Consider the following 26,499-nt stretch of genomic DNA (forward strand, 5'->3'; position numbering starts at 1 on the left):
TGGGGACCATATTGTATATTCATTGAAATTTACCACTCTTAGGCTGAAAATTTACTTTTCATGCCTCAGAGCACCTTTAAGGAAAGAAGTATAACCTGAGGCTTATTTTAAAAGAGTCAGGATTACTTTTTGTAGTTCCTGGATGTTTGATTTTTGCTTCACTGATTCACAATGTGTGATTTTTAATTTCAGGTTTGTGGGTTTAGCTCAATGTTTGTTATCTCACTGATGAAATTAGTTTAGCCTATTTTTCAGAACACTATGCTAAGCGTCCTAAAGTCTTGGGATGCACTGGAATGGCTCCATTCTTTTGGGTTATCTATGTTAGTTCTAGCATCATTATCATAACCAAGAGGACCTGCCAGTTACTTTTTATTTATTTATATATTTTCCAATTGTCTTTTAGCTTAGCTGATTTCATAGTGGTCACAAATTGGCAGCTCTTGGAATAAACAGACTCATATATAAACTTCATGTTGCTTCCAGAATGCTGCATTTTGTTTAACAGTGACAACATTTAAACATATCGATAAATTTCACTATAAAATTGACATTTACATTTTCCTTTGCAAAATTGCATCTGGCAAAAGTAGGCCTGCCTTTCTAAATGGTGACCATTAGGTGGCGCTGAGTAAAGCAGGGCCAAAGCCCCAAGTCCATACAGCTGAGCCTGGCTCACTGCACTTCTGTATGTTAACTCCCGTTTTTTGTACATCTTTGCATTGCCATTCTTGTGCCTTGGCCCAAAGTTTCAAGTATAGATAATATTTATTTCCAAATAAATATTCAGAAACAGGTTTCTGTTCTTGGAAATAAAAAGGAAATCAGGAGTGGGAGGCAATCGAAGGGTGGAGAATTCAGCTTATTTATTTTGAAGAGGGGGCAAATCATCAAAGTAGAAATGTCCAGTGAAGAGTTGAAAATAAATGACTGGTGCTTAGATGAGGGGAAAGGATTGGCGATAGAATTTTGGGAATCATTCAAGTAAAGGCATAGCTGAAGCCATGAAAATGGATGAGTTATCTGAAGAAGGAATTAGGTATCAAGAAGAATGAAAGCCCAATAGCTGAACACGGGAAAATATTCACAGTTACAATTCAGGCAGACAAGACAGACCTGGACAGAAAGACAAAGTTTGAAGAGGAAGAGTGATGAAATCTACTGAAATACTGGCTCACATTTATTGATGTTTTTTAATGTGGGGGAAAAAAGAAAGGTATGCATCAAATTAATGTTGAACAAGTAAAGACTTAATATTATTACAGGTGGAAGTAAAATGTCTTAGTGCCTTGGCATGACAGCAGTGCAAAGCCCATCTGGGCTCTTTGCCTAAATCCTGATTTGCAACAAAGGCTGACAGCATCAGACACAATAGGCAGAACACCAAAAATATTTTTGGATATGTGAACATATACAACAGGATAGTACAAGAGTAGAGTCATGCATGTTGCTATTTTGTAAAATTAATTTAAATATCCAAAACTAAATTTTTTGTCTTACTTCAAACTTTTGAGCACAGACAGATCATCTCTACTTTAAAGATATCACCTATATTTTTAAAAGATGAGGAGAGAGTTCCTTACTTGTCCCTTAAATTTTTTACTTTCTCATGTTGGCAGTTTCAAACTAAATAGTGTGTACAGTGAGGAAAGCGGGGAGAAGGGAACAGTGTGAAATTATTGATCTCTTGCCTTGTGAAGTTTCACGGGTCCTGGCAAAAATTTACAAGTTTGCTGCAGGGCAAAATTTGATCATTTTGGACAGGGATTGAATATTTTGCCTTGAAAAATGTTAGCAAAAAAACTCCTGGGGAAAAATCACAAATTGTCAAATCATTTGGGCATAGAAAGTCATCAACTTTATGTGGTGAGTTGCAATTTATACTCTATGCTTAGCTTTCATGGAAAACAATGACAAATTTAGAATCAATACTCCTAAATGATCAACTCCCAACAAGAACTGATTGTTTTCACTGATTGTATTGAAGGGCTGGCTACGGCGTAATGCCAAGGGAGACCAGCAGGAGGCAGCACTTAATGATTTGTAAAGCAGAGGAGGAAGCCTAGCCAGAAAAGGGCTAAACTTCTAAATAGCATGCCAGTATGAGAAGAGTACAAGTTGTGAAAACAGATCTGGGTCCAAATTTTGGCTGTGTCATTTATCGGCTATGTGAAATCCGGCAAGTTATTTATCTCTCTGAATCCCAGTTTTCTCATGTTTAAAATGGAGCAATAAATATTTACCCAATATGGTTTGGCTGTGTCCCCACCCAAATCTCATCTTGAATTGTAGCTCCCACAATTCCCACATGTTGTTGGTGGGGAAACAGTGAGAGGTAATTGAAGCATGGGGGCAGGTCTTTCCTATGCTGTGCTCGCGATAGCACACAAGTCTCATGAGATCTGATGGTTTTATAAAGAGGAGTTCCCTGGCACAAGTTCACCCTCTTTGCCTGCCACCACCCATGTAAGATGTGACTTGCTCCTCTTTGCTTTCTGCCATGATTGTGAGGCTTCCCCAGCCATGTGGAACTGTAAGTCTATTAAACCTCTTTTTCCTTATAAATTACCCAGTCTTGGGTATGTCTTTATCAGCAGCATGAAAATGAACTAATACACCTGATAATGATGTTATACAATGAGAGACAGACGCATGCCTTATTTATGGTGCTTCTGTAATTATAACATTATGAAAATTATTGTTAAAGTAATAGAGAATCTTCCACAGGAGGGCAGATTAAAGTCTATAGACTTTTTAGGGGGAAATAAAACTTTACATATATCATATGTAATGTATGATATATCATAAATAATATGATTGATATTTACAAATTTATTTACAAGTGTAGGAGGATTAGAAACACAATTTTAAAGTGATAACTCCAAGAAGTTACTAAAACTGAAAACTGCTAAAAGAAAAAACTCTTTTATATAGTACTGTAGATGGTAACTTTATTCAATTCCATCTATAACAAGTTCATTTAGTCTGAGAGTGAAGGAAGAGTTACATAAGCTTATGAATACTGGATTCATAGAAGACTTTAAAAATATTTTTGGCTAGGTAACACTTTCACATAATTCAGCAATCAAAAAGCATAAAAAAGGAATAAAGTGAGAAATGTTTTTCTTCTCTTTATCTCAATAGTAGGATTCTTTAAAATGGAAAGTAGAATATTCTGAGTCTACCATTGCTAATGAAAACAAGGTATCTGCAACACAGGTACATTTTAATAAAGTGTGTGGGTGATCACTGGCCATTGTATTACCATAATGAAACATCATCATTAACAGTTGGCCAATGTAAAGAGGACTGTGGCTTCATTATAACATCTGAGAGATTGGGTTCTTAGACCCGTTTCCTGGGAGCCCACATTACCTATGGAAGTCATTTGAAGTATCTCTTGTATTTAGCTGTTGCTTCCTACATGAACTGTTGCAGGACCTCATGAAACATGTTTCTATTTTTAAGCAAACCTTAATTGCAAAAAACATCCTAACAATAAGTCATATCTTATCCTGCTATTATATTATAACCTAATATAAAACTCATCTGGCTACGCTCCTCAGCACTTTCCATATAAAAGACTTTATCCAAGCTCTTGGTCTTTTTATATTGAAGTAGCCTAATGGTGTCTTGTGATTACTGTCCTATGTGTATGTTTTATGTATTTTGAAAATCTGGAATTAGCATTTATATTTTCCACGTTTTAAATTGTCTTCACTACATGTGTAGCAGAGTAGTCAACATCAAGCCATCTATAAATAGATCGCCCTAGTTCTGGGCCTGTCTTTTGCCACTTACTAATTATACGACCTTGGAAAAGTGACTGGAATCTTTGTTACTTTTCTTGATTTGTAAAATGGGTATAACTGTCTTAGTGATGTTTTAAGGATTAAGCATAAGTTCTTAGTGTCTAGTATACAGTAAGTAAAACATGGCTCTACTACTAATTAGCTGTACTACTTTTTAAAAAATCTGTATCTAAATGTTTTTCTTCTAGCAAAATATAGGGGTGTTCTTTTTGCATTTGTCATCTCTTTGTATCTAAAACTATAGATACTTTCTTATAAATTGTCTGTTATTCATCATTTCACTTTATTTAATTGGTGGGATGAGGGTGGTAGTTAAGGATGTGTTTGAATTTCAAAGCCATGATTCTCCTTTCTCAAAACCACTCAGTGAATCCTTCATCAAAGCCTTAAAACTTAGCTTTTTAAGCTAATGTAAGCATTCTTCTTGGCTGTGAATGCTTCACAAGAAGGCACTATAGACAGATAATACATTTTGATGAATGAAGCTGGTAACACTAGGAAAAGCCATGTTGTCACCATACGGGGAAAAACCATTTCTGCCTTCTCTCATGCTAGGTCCATCTTCACTCACCCTCATTTCTAGCTTCTGCCAAGAACAGAGGAGTTTATGATGAGAAGGGTGAGAGCCCAATACCTGACTTAGGTAAGTGGGCGGTAGCACAAATCTTAACCTCTCTTTATTGTTTATTCATGTGATAAATAGACCTAGAAATGATCTGACCCTTGACCCTTGATTTTCTTCTTCACTCTATGCTTCCGGTAAGGTAAAGTCTTTTCCCCTAATGACACTGTGCTCCCTGCATCCTTGCTTGCTCCTACTGAGTTGCCCAGTTCCTGATGCCTGGCAGATTGAGTGAGTTTGGTATTAGTCACTGAGTCAAATTTGACATTCATTTCTCATTTCTCTCCTTTTCCTTTAGAACTGGAAGAAAAACAAGAAATTTTATCTTTTTAAAAGAAAGCCTATAAATATGAAAACCTGATTCCAGTAAATTACATAGCTATGCTTTTGCTTTGAAAGAATCTTTCATTTTGACTTGTGAAGGATTATAGGTTGAATTCATTTCTAGAAAGTGTGAATGATTGAAGGTGGTCAAAATCTTCTCTAAAGTGTTTGGGGGAAGCCAACCTGGCTCTTCCCAGCAACAGCCACTTCCCAAGCTCTCCGAAGATCTCCAGCGGATCCAGTGACTCGCTGGCTTCGCAAACTACTGTGAGAAAATAAGCCCATCTCTATATGTAATGAGCTGCTGCACCACTGACCAGAATGCAGACTTGTTAACATCAAGTAGCAGTTGCAGTTACCAAAACACACAGGGACGTGCAAACTCAATTTCTAAACTGGAAACCATCAATGTAATAGTTAATGAAAGTGTTCAATGTCCAATAAAGCAATGTAAAAGGCAAGCATACTTAAAGCTCTGCAAAGTGGATCATAGGTTGGGAAAATTGTGTACATCTAACTGTATAACCAAAACTGAGAATTCTGGAAGGAAAGGAGAGAATGCTGTAATCTAAATATAAAAATGTATTGCTCAAAAGAATATTTAAATATAAACTATTTAACAAGATTTATGAGAGATTCAAGATTTTACTCCCAATTTGTCTTCTATGTCCAAAATGACCTGACTCAGATCATGGGGATTGGAAATGATCTCAAAAATAGGCCCGGATCACATTCTGCAATGCAGTCACGGCTTGTTTTTACAAATATTGTAACCAGATTCCAGCATATATACCAGTTTGCAGGACAATGCTCTGAAATATTCAGTGAAACTCAGGAATGTACTTCCCATTATCAGAGGCAATACTTGAAAATCTTTTCTCTAAGTGCAACTACTTGAGAACGAGAAGTGTCTCACATGATGAATTCAAATCCACAAAATTGGCACTTCAGTTGAATAAGAGGAAAAAATTCTAGAAGTGTGGACAGTCCATAAAAGAGATACTGCTTCATTCTTCCCTAGAAATAATAACATCTTTTACATATACCACTTCTGTCTGAGGAGCTTTAAAGACTTTATCTAATTAATCCTCCCAGCTTCCCAGAGAGGTAGATAGGGGACAGGTATTAGCTGAATTCAGCAGTGGTAGAAATTAAAGTGTCCTGATTAAGTGACTTAGGTAGGAGGCAGCATTTGCACTTAAATAAGTGGGCTCTAAATTCTCTGCCATTTGAGTAAAAACAGCACCTACAATGTTTAATAAATCTGCCTTCTTTTAATCCACCTTACATGTAAGCCTGGCCAAAAAAAAGAAAAAAAAAAAAAAAAAGAAACCTCTTCAGCGTAGCTAGGTACAAAGGACAAAATATCTGTATCTTAAAATGTGATTATGAATTTCACAGTGCCTTCTGGGCTCAAGAGGCCAGAAGTTATTTTTATTAAACTATAAATAAGAAGATTTCTTGTATTTTTAAATTGCTATAGTAGTCAATTTAGTATTATTTAAGTAGTTTTATATGCATTGTACCAGAATAGTAATAGAGGCACTATGGAACTCTACATTAGGAAATGGAAAAAAAAAACCCTGCATTTGGACTGGATAATTAGATACTTGGGGTAAGAAATGTGAATGACAATAGATATTGCCCAAGGTCAGTGTTTAAAAAAGGGGCCAAATTTAGCAGGCATTCTCAGTTACCTACTCAAAAGCCATTTTCTTCTTTCCTAGTAGAGCCTTAAGTTGAAGAAATGTCAGTCCTCCTTCCTCATCAACTATGGTCCCTCCATTCCTCTCGCAGGTGGTAGGGTTAGATTGTGGGGTGGGCATGTGATCATCTCTAGTCCAGTAAGACACAAGAGTGCCTGCTGCAGACCATCTCGGAGAAGCATTTTTTGATCTTCAAGAGGTATAAGAAAGAATCCCTCAATCTGCTTAACTCTGTCAGGTCTTCATGAACATTCTGGACCAGCAACAGGCAACATGCAGCCATGAGTGAGAGAAGGTGACACAGGGGAGGAAGAAGGAACAACTCTGTGTCCTCAATGATTCACTGAGCTGTCGAATTAACCAACCCTGGCACTGTTTTTATCTTGGCACTTTTTTTCTATATAGGATAAAATTTCTATATTGTTCAGTATAGAAATATGGGATTTAAAAAAATATAAATGTAACAAATACAACCTGGAGGGAATTGTTTTCAGAATTACTTCTGCTAGAGTCTCAGACCTGTCACTATCAACCAATGTAAAAATATTCAGATAATGAACCCAAGCTTTGTAAGATGCTGGAGATGCATAGTCTATATCTATAAATTTCCTCACAGAGTATAAAAATATTCTCTGTACTTTTCTCTAAATAAACCATATGGAGAGAACTGGGCAGGAAAAGGCCCCTACAGAAGCTGGTGAGAATGGAACAGCAAGAGGAGGATGCAGAGACAGAGAATTTGAAGAAGGAATCATGGCCCATTTTACCCCAGACTTAGAGACTAATCAATCTAAAGATTATCCAGCTGATTAAAATGGGTGTTGTGACCGCATTGCACCATGCAGGTCTTATCGCCAACTTCAAGTTTTGTCTATAAATAGGTGAATTTAGTCAACAAGGCAGGGCAGTAGAGTCTCTGGATTTGTCTCATTGGCTTGCTGCTTGAAGACTTTCTGAGAAAGATGCCCAAAGATGGTTATTAGCTTAAGACTTAAAAGTTCTACCTGTCCAAATACCCAGGCAGACAGTTCGTCTACGTGTCAAGCACATATATAATTCTAAGGCCTGGGGGGACATTCTGGATCCTGATATGAGTCCTGAATTTGTCCGTCTCATATTCCTTTTTCCAAAAGCAAACAAGCCATGTCTGCCAGTTACACTAAAGAAGTAAGAAACAAATGATATGTAATGAAACTGCCCATTTTTTCTTACTGAGGAGTGTGCAACAAATGAGAAACAAACGACTTTATTTCTTGTTATTTGAAAAGAGAATGGCTAAGAATGAATTCATTTCCACGCTTAGGTTGCCTGGGCATACTACAGGGGGAAAAGCAAAGAAAAGTTCAGGAGGGTGTAAGGAAGCATTTCAGTAAATCCAGGATCAAAACACAAACCACAATCACAACAACAGAAACAAGACAACTACAAAGAACACTGGGAAATATGAGGCCTCCGAGTGCATAGAAAGATGATAAGATGGTTTGGTGGGGAAGTCGCCAATGATGGAATTTCTAAATCACTCTAAAGTTTTTGCTCATTTCTATTGTGTGCCTAAAGCTAAGCCAATTTTTCAGCAAGGTACAAAATTAAACCAAACAAAGAATAAACATGCTATTAAGCATCACCATGCAAGAAACTATGGGAGGCACTAAAGTTTTTTTGTTTTGTTTTTTAGGAGACAAAATCTTACTCTGTCACCAAGGCTGGAGTGTGGTGGTGCCATCGTTGCTCACTGTAGCCTTGAACTCTTGGGCTCATGTCATCCTTCCTGCCTCAACCTCCCAAGTAGATAAAAATACAGGTGTGAGCTGCCACACCTGGCCAGAAGACTTTTTTAAAAAGTAGTTGTGGCCCCTGCTTTACAAAGATGCAAAATGTAATGAGAGAGGGAATATGTGGGCATATGAAAATATGCATAAAAATGCCAGTTAACAAACAATGTCTAACAAATGGGATTAATAATTCTAATAATGCACAAAGGCAGCAAAGCTGTCATCCAGAAGTAGTATTAAATAAATGTTAGCAATGCAGGCACTACAGGCAACCCACCTCTGTGTTTAAACCCTGATTTTGCCATAAGAGCTTCATGAAATAGTGGAAAGTAACTAACCCCTCTGTAAATTCTTTTATTTAAACTAGAAAACAGACCAAGCTATACATTTGGTGAGTCGGCTGCAAAGAGTAGAAATGATACACGTGAAGGATCTAACAGAGTGCTGAGATTTCACTAGTTTGGTAAAGGGTAATGATAAGATTAGAAATGGTGGGCTGAATAAATGGTCTTCATAAACATAATTCATGCTTACTGGACACTTGATGTGGGAGCCATTCTGCCTAAGTTATATTTTCACGCCAGTCTCTTTAAGGTTGTCTGTACTACAGAAGAGTAGAGGTGGGAAGAACCATTCTCACTATGCAAGTCAAGGAAGAGTTCATGAAAGAACTTGTTGTAAAGGATGGGCTTATGGATTTGTCTTGTCTTGTTGCTTGAAAGTTGTCTAACAAGGCTGCCCAAAGATAGCGAATAGCTTAAGATTTACAAGCCCTACCTGTTCAGATACCCAGGGTCTTGGAAGAAAGGCAATGTGAGGGCATACCAGGAGGGAAAGTCAAACAGCATTGGGAAGTCAAACAAATGAACAGTGGTGTTAAAGGGCTTATCCATTGTTTCAAAGCAGTCACATATTATCACCTAAAGAGTATAGACACAAGCAAACCAGCATATCAGAGGACTACTGGGTCCAGGGAACTACATTATCATAGGTTAATAGCCCTGGAAGTTACCTTACATAAAAGAATCTGGGAACTCACTTGATCATCCCTCTGGGGTTGGTAACCTGAAGAGCAGGAAGCTTGCCTTAGGGAAAAATTGCTCACTGGATCTTTTCCAGTAAGTAATGAGAATAATCTCACATATACAAACTTAACCAGGTGGAAGAATGAATTCAGCTCATCAAATAGTTAATTTATTAATGTGTCTATTTGAACTGTTTCAAAATTACCGTTTGCAAATTGTCTAACTGCAACTCACCACCACCAAGCTCAGTAATATGTGATAGAGACAGCAGCATAACACGTTATTCCATTCCCTTACTAGTTAATTTTCATTTTTTGCTATCAATAGTTCCGTGATGGTGTGGCAAGCCTGTGGGATCTCTGGGGTCTCTCCGCAGACAGAAATTAGTAGCTACTCTCTGCCAAGGTTTGACAGCAGCAGACTAGAGGACTTCCATATTTCTCCTAACTCCTCCTGCCCCATTAAGATAATTGCCTTTTTAGTTTGTGGCCCGTTTCTGCTTTTTTGTTTTCTAAGATGGAGTTTCTGTTGTCCGGGCTGGAGTGCAGTGGTGCCATCTTGGCTCACTGCAACCTCCGCCTACCAGGTTCAAGTGAAAGTGATTATCCTGCCTCAACTTCCTAAGTAGCTGGGACACATCCAGCTAATTTTTTTTTTTTTTTTTTTTTTTTTGTATTTTTAGTAGAGATGGGGTTTCACCATGTTGTCCAGGCTGGTCTGAAACTCCTGACCTCAAATGATCCACCCACCTAGGCCTCCTAAAGTGCTGGTTTCGTTTGTAGGTGGTTACATCGTTGCACAGAAGAGTTTGATTCGGGAATTTTACCAAGAGTGGTGGCCTGCTTCATTGTGACATTTTCAGTTATACATCGTTAGGTTCTCAAAGACTGTTGGGCAAGGTGTCCTGGGGAAATCAAAACCTATTAATGTCATTATGAAATTCTGAAATTAAGACCAAGACCACCTTACAAAACAGTTCAATTATAAATGCAACGTGTTGTTACCCAATCAATTGGCTGGTAACATGAGATAGTTATTAGATTGTGCTGTGGAAGTCTAACTTCCTTCTCCTAACGTGATGGAATTAATTCATACAACCTGATAACAAGGCTAATACAATGTGAACAATGGTTTAAAAGTGGCATGTGTGGAACAGCCAGGCACCATTGAACATTTCAGATCAAAGGTCTGTTGAACAGAAAGAATAGAATCAATTTCTTGAACTGTTTCTGCATTTCCAAACTTGCAACATTATACCACAGAATGTGACTTAATGAAGTACAGATGAGAAGACCAGAGAAAAGCTAGTTCTAATGTAACAATGAAAATTAATGAAGAGCTTTGGATTTTTTTTTTCCTCTGTGGAAACAAACTAGTTATTAAAGACAGCTTTGTACTCCTAAAATTCTGAACTTTAAAGACAGCCAGGACTTAGATAAGTCACTAAGGCGCAGATAACAAGGAGTAGAGAGACATTTGCCACTTTTCCTCGAAGCTGCAAAGTTGTTATCTAATATATTTATGTTTATACAACAGAGTACTTAATGAGGCCATCTAACTGACAAAGGTAACAAGATTCACAGGACATTTTACTTAAAAATCTTAAAGGATAAGTAGTGATTCCAATAAAATGGATGGCCACCAAATGCAGAAAGCCATACTTTTCTGGAAAGTTCATGTATCAAATTCAGATATTTTCCCAGTCACAATATAACAGAAGAGTTGTTAGAATTCCAGAAAAAAAAATACAAAATATATTTATTCATTAAAAAAGATTTGAACTCCATGAGCCAGACTATGTTCAATAATCTTTGGATTCATCAGGAAATAAATTAGCAATAAATAGAAAATTACTGACTGGATGAAGTTTTATAGGAATAAAATATGGAAATGAAATGTTTGGAAATGACTAGCACTTAAAATAGGTTAAAAATTAATTTACGAAGTAAGATTAGCAGAAGAGATTTATAAAATTAAAAAATCGTACAAATAAAATATTAGCCCACACTGACGTATTTAATATTTTTTAAAATGTCATGCAACATATGGCATAAGGACATGCATTATAATTTTTTATTTGTAATATATTTCATTTAACTAGTAAGTGGCCCGTTCATATACTTATTAACTAGAGTTAGGGTAAACATTTTGTACTATAAAACCATTTAGTACAGATATTCTCCAATTTATGATGGTATTACTATTTTTTGACTTTATGATAGGTTCATTGGGGTATTAAATGCATCTTTAACTTAAGATATTTTCAACTTACAAAGGGTTTATCATGAAGTCAGGCCATCATAAGTTGAGAAGTATCTGTAATTATTACCAATCATCATCAAATAATTCAAAAATATGTATTAGTTCCTATTAGAGCTTGTTGAATTATTTTTTTAACTAATTTGTGAAATGAAAGTATTCCCACCCAATTTCTTTCACTTTTGGATGTCAACAATTTCAAAATGAGGATATTAGTGTAGCAATATTTTAAGCAGAAATGTTTTAAAATAATGTAGTGTTCACAAATAGCAATAGAATAATGATGTATATAGAAAAGTATAATTTATTTAAACTAATCTAATCTTAAAACAATTTATTGAAAAGACACATGAGAACAATGAAATTATAAACTGGCAAACATATCAAGAAAGCACTTGAAAACATAAAATAAAAATAGTCTATATTGACACCAGTACTTTTCCATTGTCAAACTTGGAGATGACAATGCCAAAAATAAGAAAAACATTCCATCATATATAGTTAAATTTAAAACACAGCCAATTAAAAAGCAAGATTCTGGATCGATCGGGTGGTTAAGTACCTATTTGATTAATATTTTTCTACTGAAAACCACATGAAAACAGAAGAGGTCAGGCCTTAGTAGTACTGAAAATCAAGAATATTGATTGGTGGTTCTCTCAAAGAGAGAGAACATAATACTCTCTAAATACTTTAGACCACCTGGATTGAGATGAGCAGCTAATGCATTTCTAGAAATTTTTTTTTTTTTTTTTTTTTTTGCGACCGAGTCTCATTCTGTTGCCAGGCTGGAGAGCAGTGACGCAATTTCGGCTCACTGCAACCTCTGTCTCCTGGGATCAAGCAATTCTCCTGCCTCAGCCTCCCGAATAGCTGGGATTACAGGCGCCCACCACTATGCCTGACAATTTTCTTTTCTTTTTTTTTTTTTTTTTTTTTAAGTAGAGATGGGGTTTCAACTGTGTTGGCTAGCTGGTCTCGAACTCCTGACCCTAGAAGATCCATCACCTGAGCCTCCCAAAGTGCTGGGATTACAGGAGTGAGCCACTGTGCCTGGCCCATTTCTAGAACTTTTCAACGAAGAAAAAGTATGAATGTTAAGCAGAAAAAGCAGAAAGAGTATGGATGTTAAGAAAGCCCTTGGTTAGCTCTCCTCCCTGATACATTCTGGCCTGCCCTGCTCACCGCAAAGCCTCACGATCATCAGCCTACCATGCGTGACCTATTTTCTGGGGCCACCAGGACCATTCACATTCCTTTTTATCCCACCTTCTTCACCTGCCACCACCATCAGCTTCTAAGGAAGCAGCATGAGAAGAGGATAGATTTCACTTGATGTGTAAAATCAACAATGACTGGCGATTTAAAAGAACACAAGGCATAGTTCATTCTTCTAGGGAATTATAGATTCATGCCCACATTCAAGTAAAAAAAGAACTACAAACTGTTTGAAATTCTACAAACTGTTTAAAATTAAAATACATTTCAATTTAATTCTTGAAATAAATCCATCTCCTTTTAATGAGCAGAACATGGAGAAGGATATTTGACACATCGATTTTCCTTCAACTTGAAGATGAGAAGCAATGAGTTTGTTAGAACTCAAGTAGATTTGAAAGTATAAAAACCTATAAGAAACGGCAGGGCACGGTGGCTCATGCCTGTAATCCCAGCGCTTTGGGAGGCCGAGGCGGGCGGATCACGAGGTCAGGAGCTCGAGACTATCCTGACTAACATGGTGAAACCCCATCTCTACTAAAAATACAAAAAAATTAGCCGGGTGAGGTGGCAGGCACCTGTGGTCCCAGCTACTCGGGAGGCCAAGGCAGGAGAATGGTGTGAACCTGGGAGGCGGAGCTTGCAGTGAGCCGAGATAGTGCCACTGCACTCCAACCTTGGCCACAGAGTGAAACTCCGTCTCAAAAAAAAAAAAAAAAAAACAAACAAAAAAAAAACAAACAACAACAACAAAAAAAAAACAAAAAACAAACATATATCAACCTAGGTCCTAGAAAAGGTGTCTACAAATTAGAAGAGAAGAAATCCTTAAAAGATACAGAGAAAATGTTTATCTGGGTTATGGGGGAAGGTAGATTTATTACAAGAAATAGAAACTTTAGGAATGTACCCGTGTTGACCTCTCAGTAACAGAAAACTTGTAATTTATACTGCCAGAAATGGAAGATTTGCTTTTTTAAAGGGTTAATACCAAATGGAATGCACATATGGCTGAAGAAGGTAAAGAATCAATGCAGGAGAAATCTACATACAGTAGCAGAATTTAAATCTTTATTAAAGACAGAAAAGAGCATAATTGTGCATAAAATTGTGCTGACAATGGAAAGCAGAAACTTCAATTTCTGATACAGAAGAAAGGCAGATGGAAATTTTGAGATAGAAATGGTACACATGAAAAATGGAGAGGAGCTATTGGACAGAAAGTTTGAATTCGTGAAGATTGAAAAGCATAACTTGAAGTGATCATCAGTGATATGAACATTAATACAAATAACTTGACCTCAAATGTTTTTGGATATACATTAAAATATTTTGAATATGACTAATAAATGTGTTTTTCTAAAATTTTCTGAATGAAGATATAAACACAAGTGCCAAAGAGGTTACTTACAGAAGCCAAAATCAGGTTGTTTTCATACCATACTAACAGTCTGAGAATGCTATAGCAATATTGAGATAATTTTGAAAAGAAAAGCTGACCAGGAGACTTGACTTTCTAGTAGTTATAATAAATTATATGTTTAAAATAACTAAAACAGTAATACTATGTCAATACCAAGGAAATAAAATGTCTCTGAGATACATTTATTTAAAAAGGAAAGTAATAGTAATGACAAATAAGCATCACAGAACATTAGAAGAGCAATTCATTAATTACCAAATGATATTGAATGTGCAGAGTACTTGAGTTACTTCATACTATAAAGCAAAATAAATTACGAACGTATTAAATATCACCAACAGGTCAAACAGCAAATGCTAAAAAATATTGAAGTTCTTTCAAAAATAGGCAATACAAGTGAAAAGCTACCGATCAGGATGGGTAAGAATTTTATTTTAAATTGTAAATACCAAGAAGATCATATTCAAAACAAAACAGAAATGTCTACAAGGTTGAAGACTACTGTGTGGCAACATTTTAAGCAGAGTTAAAATCAAATGAAGTTTTATAAAAAATATGTAGTTGGTTAAGAATATGTGGGAGGCCAAGACAGGCGGATCACCTAAGGTCAGGAGTTAGAGACCAGCCTGGCCAACATGGCCAAACCCCATCTCTACTAAAAACACAAAATTAGCCAGGCATGGGGGTGCACGCCTGTAGTCCCAGTTACTCGGGAGGCTGAGGCAGGAGAATCGCTTGAACCCGGGAGGCGGAGGTTGCAGTGAGCCGAGATCACACCCTTGCACTCCAGCCTGGGTGACAAGAGCGAGACTCTCTTAAAAAAAAAAAAAAAAATGCAACACAGATTAATACTTAATGGAGAAATATTTTTCTTATAAACCCTCAACAAAACATGTGTACCTCATTTTAGAAAACTTCTGTAAAAAAAGGTACTGATACTTGCATGTAATGGGATGTGTACACTTATCAATTAACAGGCATGTTTGCAAGATTGATAGCATAAACCTGTGGCCAATATATCACTGAGAATGATTTATTTTAAATAACTTTCCTCTTGATTTTCTCAGTATAATCAAAGAGATAGTAAAAATAAATATTTTAAAAGTAGCTTGACTTAAAAAAAAGAACCTTTAACAAATGTATAACTTATAGGAAGTGATTTGGAACACTTTTTTCCAATTGGAAGGTGTATAGGCATAACCAAGTCAGAGATTTAAAATTCGGGATTATTTTGTTCTTTATCTTCATGGAAAATGCTCAGAGCATAATTGGGTAAAAGAGAATTCATTCTTCATCTTACTAATGAAGGATGACTCATTCAGGCGATATTAATTCAGAGATCAAGAGTCTCTGCCATCAGCTGAAAAGGAGTACTGTTTAAAAAAATACAATAAAATCACTATGATTGTGAAATTTAGGAACTGAAGAGCAAGTTGATTGTAAGGATCATGACTTGTATAAGACTCATTTCTTTTATATATGACAAAAATTACAGCTTTAATGGCAAAAATTCAACCTCATGTGTTAAATATCATCTAAATTCTGAAAATCCCTAAATCTGTATCTTTATCTCTGACCCCTCTCCAGACTTTCGAAGTACTTTATTCTCTCTTTAGAGACTTATTAATGGAAAAGTTTGAGAAGCATTACTTTAATAAGCTTCTAATTTCTATATAAATTAGAGAATTTGAACATAATGAACCCATATTTGAAGACGTTAGCATAGAAATATTTGGCATAGGAAACATGCAAACCATAGTCTTTTCTTTCTTCAAGCTATCTACCAAACACACAGCCTTTTAAACAAGAAAACATTTAATTTCCTTGAGAATCTAAGACGTCTAAATTTTTATAACACTTTGGAATATATTTACTTAGGAAAGGCAGATACAATAGGGACTTCCCTTTCCATTGTACTGGATAGTTTTCTTTTAATCAAAGTTATAAGAGTTTATCCTAATTGAATCTTAGCAGTGCCAATTTCTTCTTCTATCTTACTCTTAATTTGAATATTTCTCATCTTGATATCTTCTACATTCTTTAACAGTAATATATGGATTTTTACTTTTAACCAGCTTGGTTGTTCAATGTATATTCGTACATAGATTTAACAACCATCTCATTCATTTACCCAAAAATATTACTAACAACTATCTATCCTATTGCTATTTTGAGGTAATTTAACTAATTACATTTTCAAACTCTAATGTGTAATTTTTTAAAATAAACTAGTACAGTGAGTTTTTCCTTGACTTGCCTCATATTTGTCCTAAAGAAAAAAAATGATTTATACAAGGTGCAAAAAATCTTTTACTTGTTCTGCTCCAATTTGCAGCCATATACAGAACTATTTCCCATTCTTTTCTAACATAAGACTCATTTTGGTTTTTTATATTCTTGGGAATTCCGATCAGTTTAATTGTTTGACAGAATTTTTCTGCTTTTCCTCAGAAGGTGTAAATTTTTCAAGTGCCAGCCACATATCCTAGAATATTTCCCAGGAGTGGCAGCTAATTGCAACTTGGTTTACTGGGACTGCTGTTTGAGGGCCTTTTTGTCTGTTTGTTTTAAACCAATATGCTCTACATTAGAAAAATAGGATTTATCACCAACGTCTTCAAAGTGGAAAAAAAAAACTACACTCTATAAAATTAGTTTGCCATGATAGTTACATACATAGAGTTGAATTGCAATCATTTTTCACTGACACTAGTTGGTACTTTTGCCAAAATTAGAGTAGTTTTTCCTTGTTGTAACAAATCTAGAGCATTAAAAATGAGGTTTATGCCTCATTCTGAAAATACAGATGGTTTTTTCCCAAGCAAAATGTGGGGTTTTCTTTCTATTGAGCAATTTACATTAACGACCATCATTCTATCTGCCATCCATTCTAATATTATCACTTTAGTATACATGCCCACATGGATATATTTCATAAAACTAGCTAAACAATTTTTTGTACTAGATATTTGTATACCAGGAAATAATTATTTCAACAACAAAGATACCCAACAGCATATCTTCTCAGCAGAGCATTTCCCAACACGCCAAAAAAATTTATGTAGGATATGTATGCACTTTATATCTTTAAAAATGTTGTACAAATATCTGTGAATAGAACACCAATTCATCTGATGATGTATAACATATATTCTTTTACTATTGGAAAAAGGACTAAACCTATTTACATATTTCAATTACTGAAAGCAAATACTTTTCAACCCTTGCCTCATTTTTGCCACCTTCAGAAAATACTTATTTCACCCTGAATTCTTCGACCTTCAGCCCCTATAATTTACGCATCCACCTTGGACTTAAATAATTATTAATTCAAATTTTCCATATTCCCAACACTTCTGAATTTTAAAAATAGATATGAATCAGTATGCAGGTTGACATATGTTGTTGAATAACTTGACACTCAACAGTGTTTATCAAAGGAGCTGAATGGTTCTTTTAAATGAGTCATTATGTTACCATCAATTACAAGTACTCAATAAATTATGTTAAATGTGCTTTTATCTCTGGAATGGCTTTATGAAAGTTTACTTCATTTAAACAACAGCAACAACAACTATGACAAACCTTTATTTAGATTGAGCAGGTGATCTGAATATTTAGTTGTGTAGGGACTGTGGTAGGGCTACAATTCTTTACCATGCCAACTTGTGTTTCTTCCTGCCATCACCATACATATGGAGGGATTATGCATTTGTGCTTTGTTGGCTCTGTGACTTCCTTAGTCCCATGAAATGAAGACAGACGTGACATATGTCACTTTCAGGTTAAGAGCTTTAAAGGCAAACATGTTGCTTGTCACACCCTTCCAGAAAGAGACTATTCCATCAACCTGGATCTCAGACTGAAGACAGTATCGAACTGAACAACAGAAATTTGTTCCCAAAGCGTAGTTTAGCCTATTTTGGTTGGTACAGGGGCCATACACGGAACTATGATAAACCAAAACTCCAATGATACTTGGTCCTTTGTATTGTCCTGTTAGTATTTTCTTCATTAACTTGTTTTTATTTATCTTTTATTTATTTAGAAACATGAGCGAATCCTGAGCAAAGCTGATGAAAAAAAAAGTGTAAGAATTTTGTCCATACAATGGAAACCCTATGCAAAATAATTTAAGGAGACCTCTATCTTTCTGCCTCTAAGTCAGATTGGAGTCATTAAAATAGGAAATTATCTCAGAAATGTTTCATTTTTAATAAGTAAACTTAACAAATATGCTAAGTGAACAAAATAAGAAACATATCATAGATACATATCATTTCCAAATTATATCTTTTGTAAAAGCAATCTACCTTCATACAATGGCAACTACCAACCACCTTTAGTCTGCCCTGTTTTGGGGCCCAGCAAAGTAGTATTCACCAACAGCAAGTAAGCACTCTACATAATCCAAGTCTTAGTTACTTTCTTAGAGCTTGTACTTGAAATATATTTCAGCTACCTTCTATCACTGAAATTTTCACCATAGTTTGATTTGTATTATATTGAAAAAATTAATTTTGCTTGACTTTAGAAGATAAATTGATAGTATTATCAAAAGGGCATTTTATATGAAGTGAGAAAATTTATTTAAAATAACTGTGGAACAAAGGACATAGTGGGAAACAATGGGAAATAGTTGAATGTTATTCAGTTTCCTAACCATAAATTAGACATTTTTGAAAACTGACTCTTCCAAGTTTCTGGAGCTCTACTCAGTACTATGAAAAAGTAATAACTGAACACACAGTTTCTAAAATAACTCTAAAAAAAAATCACTTAACACCTAGAGTTTGATGTAACTGAATAATTTTACCCCGTTTTTCATCAGTTTCTATTCCTGAAGTTAACCTAAAATAGATTTAGAAATAATATGTTTTATTGAAATTTTAAATTTTAATTTAATTGAAGGAATTCAAATAAATTTTCAATCCAAGACAGAACAGACTTAGCATTATGAAGCTTTAACATGAATACACTATGCTTATCTTGGGTTTATTTGTGTCAGAAAAATTCAGAAAGAAATAAGTTAAACCTTTTTGTTTATATATTTTGAGAAGGAAAAAACCTAAAAGTTAACAAAGGCAAGTCTAAGAATTGCATGTTCACCTTACCCAAATAAATATCACTGGCCTGGAATATCCTAAGAAAACTCTCCAAAATAATAACACTTTCTATATGTAAAGTTTTTAAATTAAAAAATTATTGGAATACTTAATTCCAAATGCAAACAAACAGACTTCATATTTTTTCTAAACTGATGATTTTTAACATGCAAGGTCATTTTCAACTTTTAGAAAGAAATAGCAAAATACCATTTGCAATAAAAATATGTCAAATACAATTTTCTCAGGTAATTTTTGAGCTTATCCATCAGCAACACAGAAATCGAATTTCTTTTCTTTCCCCCAGAAGCTCTTGAAGTGCCAAAACTTTTAGCCTATGTTCAGATTTTCCACTTGTAGCTCTATCTGCTCTTATGTCTTACAGCTCAATTTTGGGGTTAGAACTTCTACAGTTGTTGGCCTAATAATGATCAGTGACAACCCTGGATTCTGTTGGTTTGTACTATTAAAAAAAAAAAAAAAACTCGCAGATATACAATTTTCTCTGATTTTCAGGAGGCCAAGAAAGATCCTATCTTGAAGACTATGAACACCCTGTTCCATGAGCATTTTCTGACATTTTTTTTCCCTCGTAACTTTTCAAGCCAAATTATATTGCCTCCACCTAATGTTGCAAAAACTTTGGGTGAAAGCCCAATGTGATTCTAAGACTCTGGTATGATTCCGTGTAACCTGGCATCCTTCCTAGAAGTTAACTTTGTTAGGCAGCTATTTCTATAAACAATCTGAGTAATAGAAAAGCTACATGACCAGATGAAATGGCACCACCTGCATGTTCTCTACAAACCTCTATGGAGCTAGTGCTTGGTAATTAATTATTAGAAGCTGACACCAAGAACTGTGGTCTCATTACCTTTTTTCCAAGGTCCATTAATACCGGTTGAACTTGACTTTCAAATATGTCACCATTTCTTGTAAAAATCGAACTATTGTATCTGTAGACGTATTACTTGTATCAATTAGCTATTGCTCTGTAACAAACTAGCCCAATATTTAGTGGTTTAAAACTACCACTATTTGCAGACAATCAGGAATCTGGGCCTCACTCAGATATTCTCATATGGTGATATGACCACAAGCCCGGGGCTGTCATTACTAGGTAAGTTAGTAGATTGGACAACAGGAGTATTTCTGAATGTCATTCGTACACCAGGGTGGCTATTCATAACTATCAATGCCTGCAGCAGGTCCAGGCTGTCATGTGAGCTCCTTGACTCTTGGGAATATGATTCAGAAAATTTAGTGAGAAAGTGAAATATAATATTACTGTGGAGTGTGTGGTAGGTAATACTAACAGCCTCACAACGAAAGTCTATAAGGTTCTGGAGGAAGGCTTTACCTTCCACAGCAAAAATATCCTTCCCATTTGAAAAGTAGCTTCTGGCCTATTGCTGGGTCAGAATAGAGAAGGAACATCTAACTCTAAGACATCAGACAACTCTATGGCTTCAGCTTCTCATGATGACCTGGGAATTTTTGAATTCACTGAATCATAGAGTGGACAACAATCCATGGATTGAAATGCTATATTCAGAATTTGGCCCAAACAGGTCTAGAGGGATTAAGAAAGTTCCACGAACAGATGGCTCAAATTCCCATTTTACTTGTCACTGTTAACACTGGTGCCTCTCCCTGAGCTCTCCCCTAGGGCTTCATGGAGATGCTTGAAGCCAGCTGATGAATGATGGAAAAAAAACCTCAAGCCTGATTCGTGGATGGGTTAGCTCAGTAAGTTGGTGAGCACACACACACACACAAAAGACTGCAGCTACACCGTAGACCCACCTGGTCATCTTATAGGTCTGTGGTGAAGAGAAATCCTCCCATGGGACAGAGATGCAAGCAGCAATCTCGAGAGGAGGGTGGCCTGAGGTTAGAATATAGACTGATTTAGAATATAGACTGATTTCCAGGCAGTGGAAGGTGACTTTTCCTGCTATTCAGAGGCCTGGAAGGAGACAGTCTGAAAGATTAGAAACAAGAAGCCTGGGAAATGTTAGAAGATTCATAAGAATGTGTCCAGAGCATGCAGACCCTTGTCTACATCTACCAGAGGGAAAGCCAATGCACCAGATGACTAGTCAGTTGAAGTTTTTTAGCCTCTCCTTAGTCACTGACAACATGCACAATAGGCCCATGAGTGGAGTGGCCATGTGGCAGAGATGGAGACACTGCACACACTCGACATCATGGCTTTTTCTCCCCAAGGCTACCCACCACGGTTGATTACATGATCTTCCAGCAGCAGAGGCAGATACTGACCCCTTCAGGACAAACCAGGTACTTGACAGCAAACTGACAACATCAGACCCCTTCCATCCTTGGGGGAACAGTGATTCATTCCATGGGTTTGCTTTCTCTGTTTATGGTGTCTCTGCCTGCCCTACCAGTCCAGATCTTTAAGAATGCTGAATTAGCAGTGTGGGGTGATTCATGATCTTGCCTGAATTCAAGGAAATGAGAGAAATGAAACACCAGGCATGTGATCTTAAGATCTGCCGTTCTTACTAAACGTCACATCACTTGGAAGAACTCAACCTGATCTAATAATGAAGTGGCCTCTTAAAGTGTCTGCTTAGGTAGTAGTTTGGAGACAGGATCCTGTTTTTTGGGGGTTCAATATTCCAAGTTGCAGTATATTCACTGAATCAATGCATGGCACACCACTGATACATGATGTTACATCACATGGTGTCTCCAGTAGGTGGAATATATGGGTCTAAGGACGAAAAGGTAGGAGTAAGAGTAGCCCCCGTAGTAACCTATCTGCAGCATGTATGCTTCTGGGTTTTGCAACTTTGGCTCTGCTGAATTAGAGATTCTTATTCTTGGGATACAGGAGAGCTCTGCTTCTAACAGGGATTAGTAAGTATCATGAACTCAAAGCTGTGACCACTGCATGGTAACTATGGATACTCAAGATGTGTACAAGCAGGCAACTAAAATAGCTACTATATTCATAGGGATAACTGACCCTAATTATAATGAGAAAGTAAGGTTGCATATGCACAGCAGCAGGAGGAAGAATGAATCTGGAAGTCAGATGATTCACTGAGATGTCTTGTGGTGCATCTAGGCCTGATGAGAGCAGGGAACTGTCAACTACAGTGAACAGGGCGTGACAAAGTAAAAAAAAAAAAAAAAAAATCAAAGGTTCAGACCCTGCATATATGAAGGTCCGATTGACTCCATCAGGCAAACAAAACTGACTAGACTCCTCCTGGCTGAGGATGAGGAAAATCTAGAATGAGTGAAGGTGGTAGATGATAAGTATCAAATATGGCCTCATACACAGTTGCAGTGGAGGAGTGAAGCTTTCTTATTTTTATTTTTTAAACAAAAACTTTTTTATTAGCTCTTTTGTAGAGATTGAGACCAGCCACCATTCTGAAGACACGGCAACAGATTAGATTTAACATGAGATAAGTAAATTTGAATATTGCAAGGGGTAAATTGCGTCAGATGCTTCCTGTGCACATCCTCTTAGCTGTGTGGGTGTCACTACAGCTGCAGCTGGTGCAATAGTTCTGTGTGGACTTCAACTCCTTTGTACTGACTGCATCTTGCCTCAGCATGCATTACAATCTTTTACTTTCTGCTGTGGATATTTCCTGGTTCTACAGGGTAGGACACCTGAAAGAGCCTTCTTGACACGCCCACCCATGAACAGCCTGAAACTCAAGATCTAAAGACATTATCCCCTCCCCGAGGCAACCAGAAACCAAAGGCTCAGGAGCCAATGAACAAATGCTTCATCTTGTCCATCCTTGGGTGGAAAATTCTGGCAAGTGTCCTAGCCACCCTGTGACCACCTCAATAATGGGTTCTGCATTGGCTTTTCTTCCTTCTGTTTCACTCTTGCTAGTTCTTAATTTCTGTTTTCTTCAATCAAATAAACTGCTTGCACACAATTCCTAGTTTCGAATTTTGCTTTCAGGGGAACCTAGCCTAAGCCAGAAGGCAAATGTGATGAAACTATTTGCTTAAAAAGATTTGAAACTAGATTCCTATGAAAGAAAACTGTCGGCCAGGCACATGGCTTAGGCCTGTAATCCCAGCACTATGGGAGGCCAAGGCGGGCAGATCACCTGAGATCAGGAGTTTGAGACCAGCTTGGCCAACATGGTGAAACCCCGTCTCTACTAAAAATATTAAAAAAAAAATAATAAGTTAGCTGGGCATGGTGGTGGGTTCCTGTAATCCCAGCTACTCGGGAGACTGAGGCAGGAGAATTGCTTGAACCCAGGAGACGGAGGTTGCAGTGAGTCAACACGGTGCCACTGTACTCCACTCAAGCCTGGGTGACAGAGTGAGACTCCGTCTCAAAAAAAAAAAAAAAAAAATATCCTCCAAGATACAGCTGTCACTGTCATAAAATTTAGCATAAACAAATACACCATCAAATGCCCCACTATAAAATGTAACATCCAGCAATTACATACTAAAGGATTTAAGGTGACATCATTCATTACAGTATATGAATGATCCTCCTGACTAAATGGGAATTTAGTGTTAAGTAGCTGTAAAAGCTGCCAAAGAGCAAATGTTATTGAAACAAACATTAGCAACTTATGACTAAAACCTAGGGCATCCTGACCATAGCTACAAGGTTTACTATCTCTATTACGGAGCCATTAGATACCACCTCAGGGGTGTATCCAAGTCTATTAGGAGAATAATTTAGTTGCAATTTTATACTTACAGATGAAAGAGACAGGGATATAATCATTATTGATTTTACTTTCTTTGCAAGGTTTTACTGTTGGTGTTCAGACCCTCTTCCTAAATGTGGCTAGAATGGAGAACAGAGGAAGGATGGGGAATCAAGTCATCTTCCTAGAGAAGATGAGCAACATTCTTCCATAAGCCAAATGACAGATTTTGAAGAAGTAATTATTTTTAGTGGTAGAAATAGCTAGTAACAAAGGGAATATCAAGTATGTATTCACAGATTGAAAATCTTACCCACAAATTTAAAGATAAAACCCAAAAGTCTTACTTTCAATATAGGCATTTCCACATTTTCTTGTGAAGGATAATATTCATTCGATATATAATTCTCCAGATTTAGTATAATCGTTCTTTGTTATCTGACTTTTACTAAATCAGAAGGCAGTTTAATGATACAGGGAAATATTCACTAGAAACTGAATATTAACTATTAAATATCATCCCTGAGAATTCAGAAGAAAACTTCAGCTTTCCTCCTGGGGCAATTTTAACTCATTATCTCCTACAATCTTCAAAGACTTGTGATCTATATAAATTGCCATTTAAAGGGTCAAGGTTTTCATTACATACAAGGAGACTTTCTACAATTATTGGAAACTTAAAACCGTACTAAAATTACACAGCTGTCCTAATTCTAATTGGTTCTTGTTAAGAATGAGTTAATACACTGATGCTTGAGAATCATCAAAATTTCTTAAATTTTAACTATTTTATTTTCAACAAAAAGTGCGATGTGAACTGAGTATTTGTCATTTAACTTGAAAATTCATGAAGAAGGATTACGAGTTTCTGAGTCATTAACAATCCTACCCTTTTAATATAACAATTGAATAAATGGGAAGAAATTTATGAACCTCTACACATTTTCTTTTTTGACATTCTAAATTATATTATTTCTAAAGTCAAATTCAGTGAGTGATAACTTAAAAAAATTCATGCTTAGATCCAAATGAGGGATTAAAGCATCTCATGTATATTCTTATTTAAGCAAAATAGCATATCTTTAGATTCAATAAATCTTCTTAATATTTGGGCATATACTTATTTGCCAACAGAAATGAATGTTGATAAAATTCATCAGTCAACAACAGCCAAGAGTAACTTCTTTAGATAAGCCATGTAAAATATACTTTCATATTCAGGACAAAAGATATCCAAGTATCTCATTTCCTCTCCCTGAATCCTCCATTCCACGACCAGACAGGGAGAAAGGACTGCCATCAGATGAATGACATGTAGGGCCAGAGGAGGTCCACATTTATATTTTACCACTTAAAGCTCTTCTTTAAATACCTCCCAAGAGCACCCAGTCAAATCGAATCAGAGAAGTCAGTGTTGAAATGCCAAGTAGCCACCAGATGGCAGCAATGCTTTTATGAATAATGCAGCACTCTGTGCAGTCCATCTAAGATTTCCTATGTTAATAATAGAACAATCCTTAGTTTAGTAAAAGGACAAATTTGCTCGTAATGAAGCCAGCATTTTTTTCCATATTGCTAGTTATATTCTGTGGGGTTCAATTGTTTTCTAGTATTTGTCCCCTCCAAATACTTATTTTCATGTGCATTAAACATTGAGATTGAATTTCATTTTGATACTGTATAGAAAATGCCTGAAGCTTGAAACAAATATTTTCCTTTCTGATGGACAAATAACATCTGTGGTTATAAGTGTTCCAGTATAGCTGTCAAAAGAGAAGGGTTTCACATAATTTTCTGCCACCCCTATCAGTACATCCTACACATCAAAAGAGTATGTTTGTAACCTCCCTTTCCATGAATTGATTTCAAATCTATCGCAGATCTCAAATATCAGAAGCTTATCTTTTACTTGATCAAGGGCATGGGAATTTTGAAAATGAAGCATTGCTTAAATTCAACTTAAAAAAAAAAAAAAAAGACCACAATCAAGGTCTTTCTAAGTTACTTGGAAAAGGAATCCTCAATATTGGTATTTCTGTTTTCGAAATGCTTCTGCAATTTGTTAATTTTGCCACTGTAATTTTTTTAGTTTGCACCTGTTCACCCAGAAAGTGAGACTGTTAGAATTTCTCCCAGTGCTGGAAATGCAATGTTAGGTAAATTGATGAGGCTGAGGTCAAGAATCCAATAGCTCTCTACTAAAAAGAAACGCATCTAAACCCTCCACGTGAACGCCTCTCCCTTGGTTAAGCCATCTCATACCCATCAGTGTTATCCGAAAAGAGTTCAAACAGCTTCCTTCCTGATTTCTCCCCAACATCAACCATTTCATTTCATTGTTTCACTTAGGCCATCTCTCAACATCCTGTTTTGTTAAGATAAAAGAGCAGCCTCCTCCCCTCTTCAAGTACCAAGGATCCTTAACTGCCCTGCAGTGTTTTATATCTTTTGAAATTTTTTTTCTGCTAAATTTTTAGTAGTATGTTTAACTCTTACATTGAGAGACTGTATGCATAGATGCCATAAGTGGCCTTTCCAGTTATGCATAAGTGTGGCCATT

General features: G+C 36.2%; 1 protein-coding gene across 1 annotated transcript in view; it reads right to left on the reverse strand.

Annotated features, from left to right (window-relative positions):
• Positions 1-26,499, reverse strand: part of ARHGAP15 (Rho GTPase activating protein 15) — a 638,539-nt gene that overhangs the window by 479,559 nt on the left and 132,481 nt on the right. The window lies entirely within an intron of this gene.

This window comes from Nomascus leucogenys, chromosome 20 (genome assembly GCF_006542625.1).
Source record: "Nomascus leucogenys isolate Asia chromosome 20, Asia_NLE_v1, whole genome shotgun sequence".
Classification (NCBI taxonomy): Eukaryota; Metazoa; Chordata; class Mammalia; order Primates; family Hylobatidae; genus Nomascus; species Nomascus leucogenys.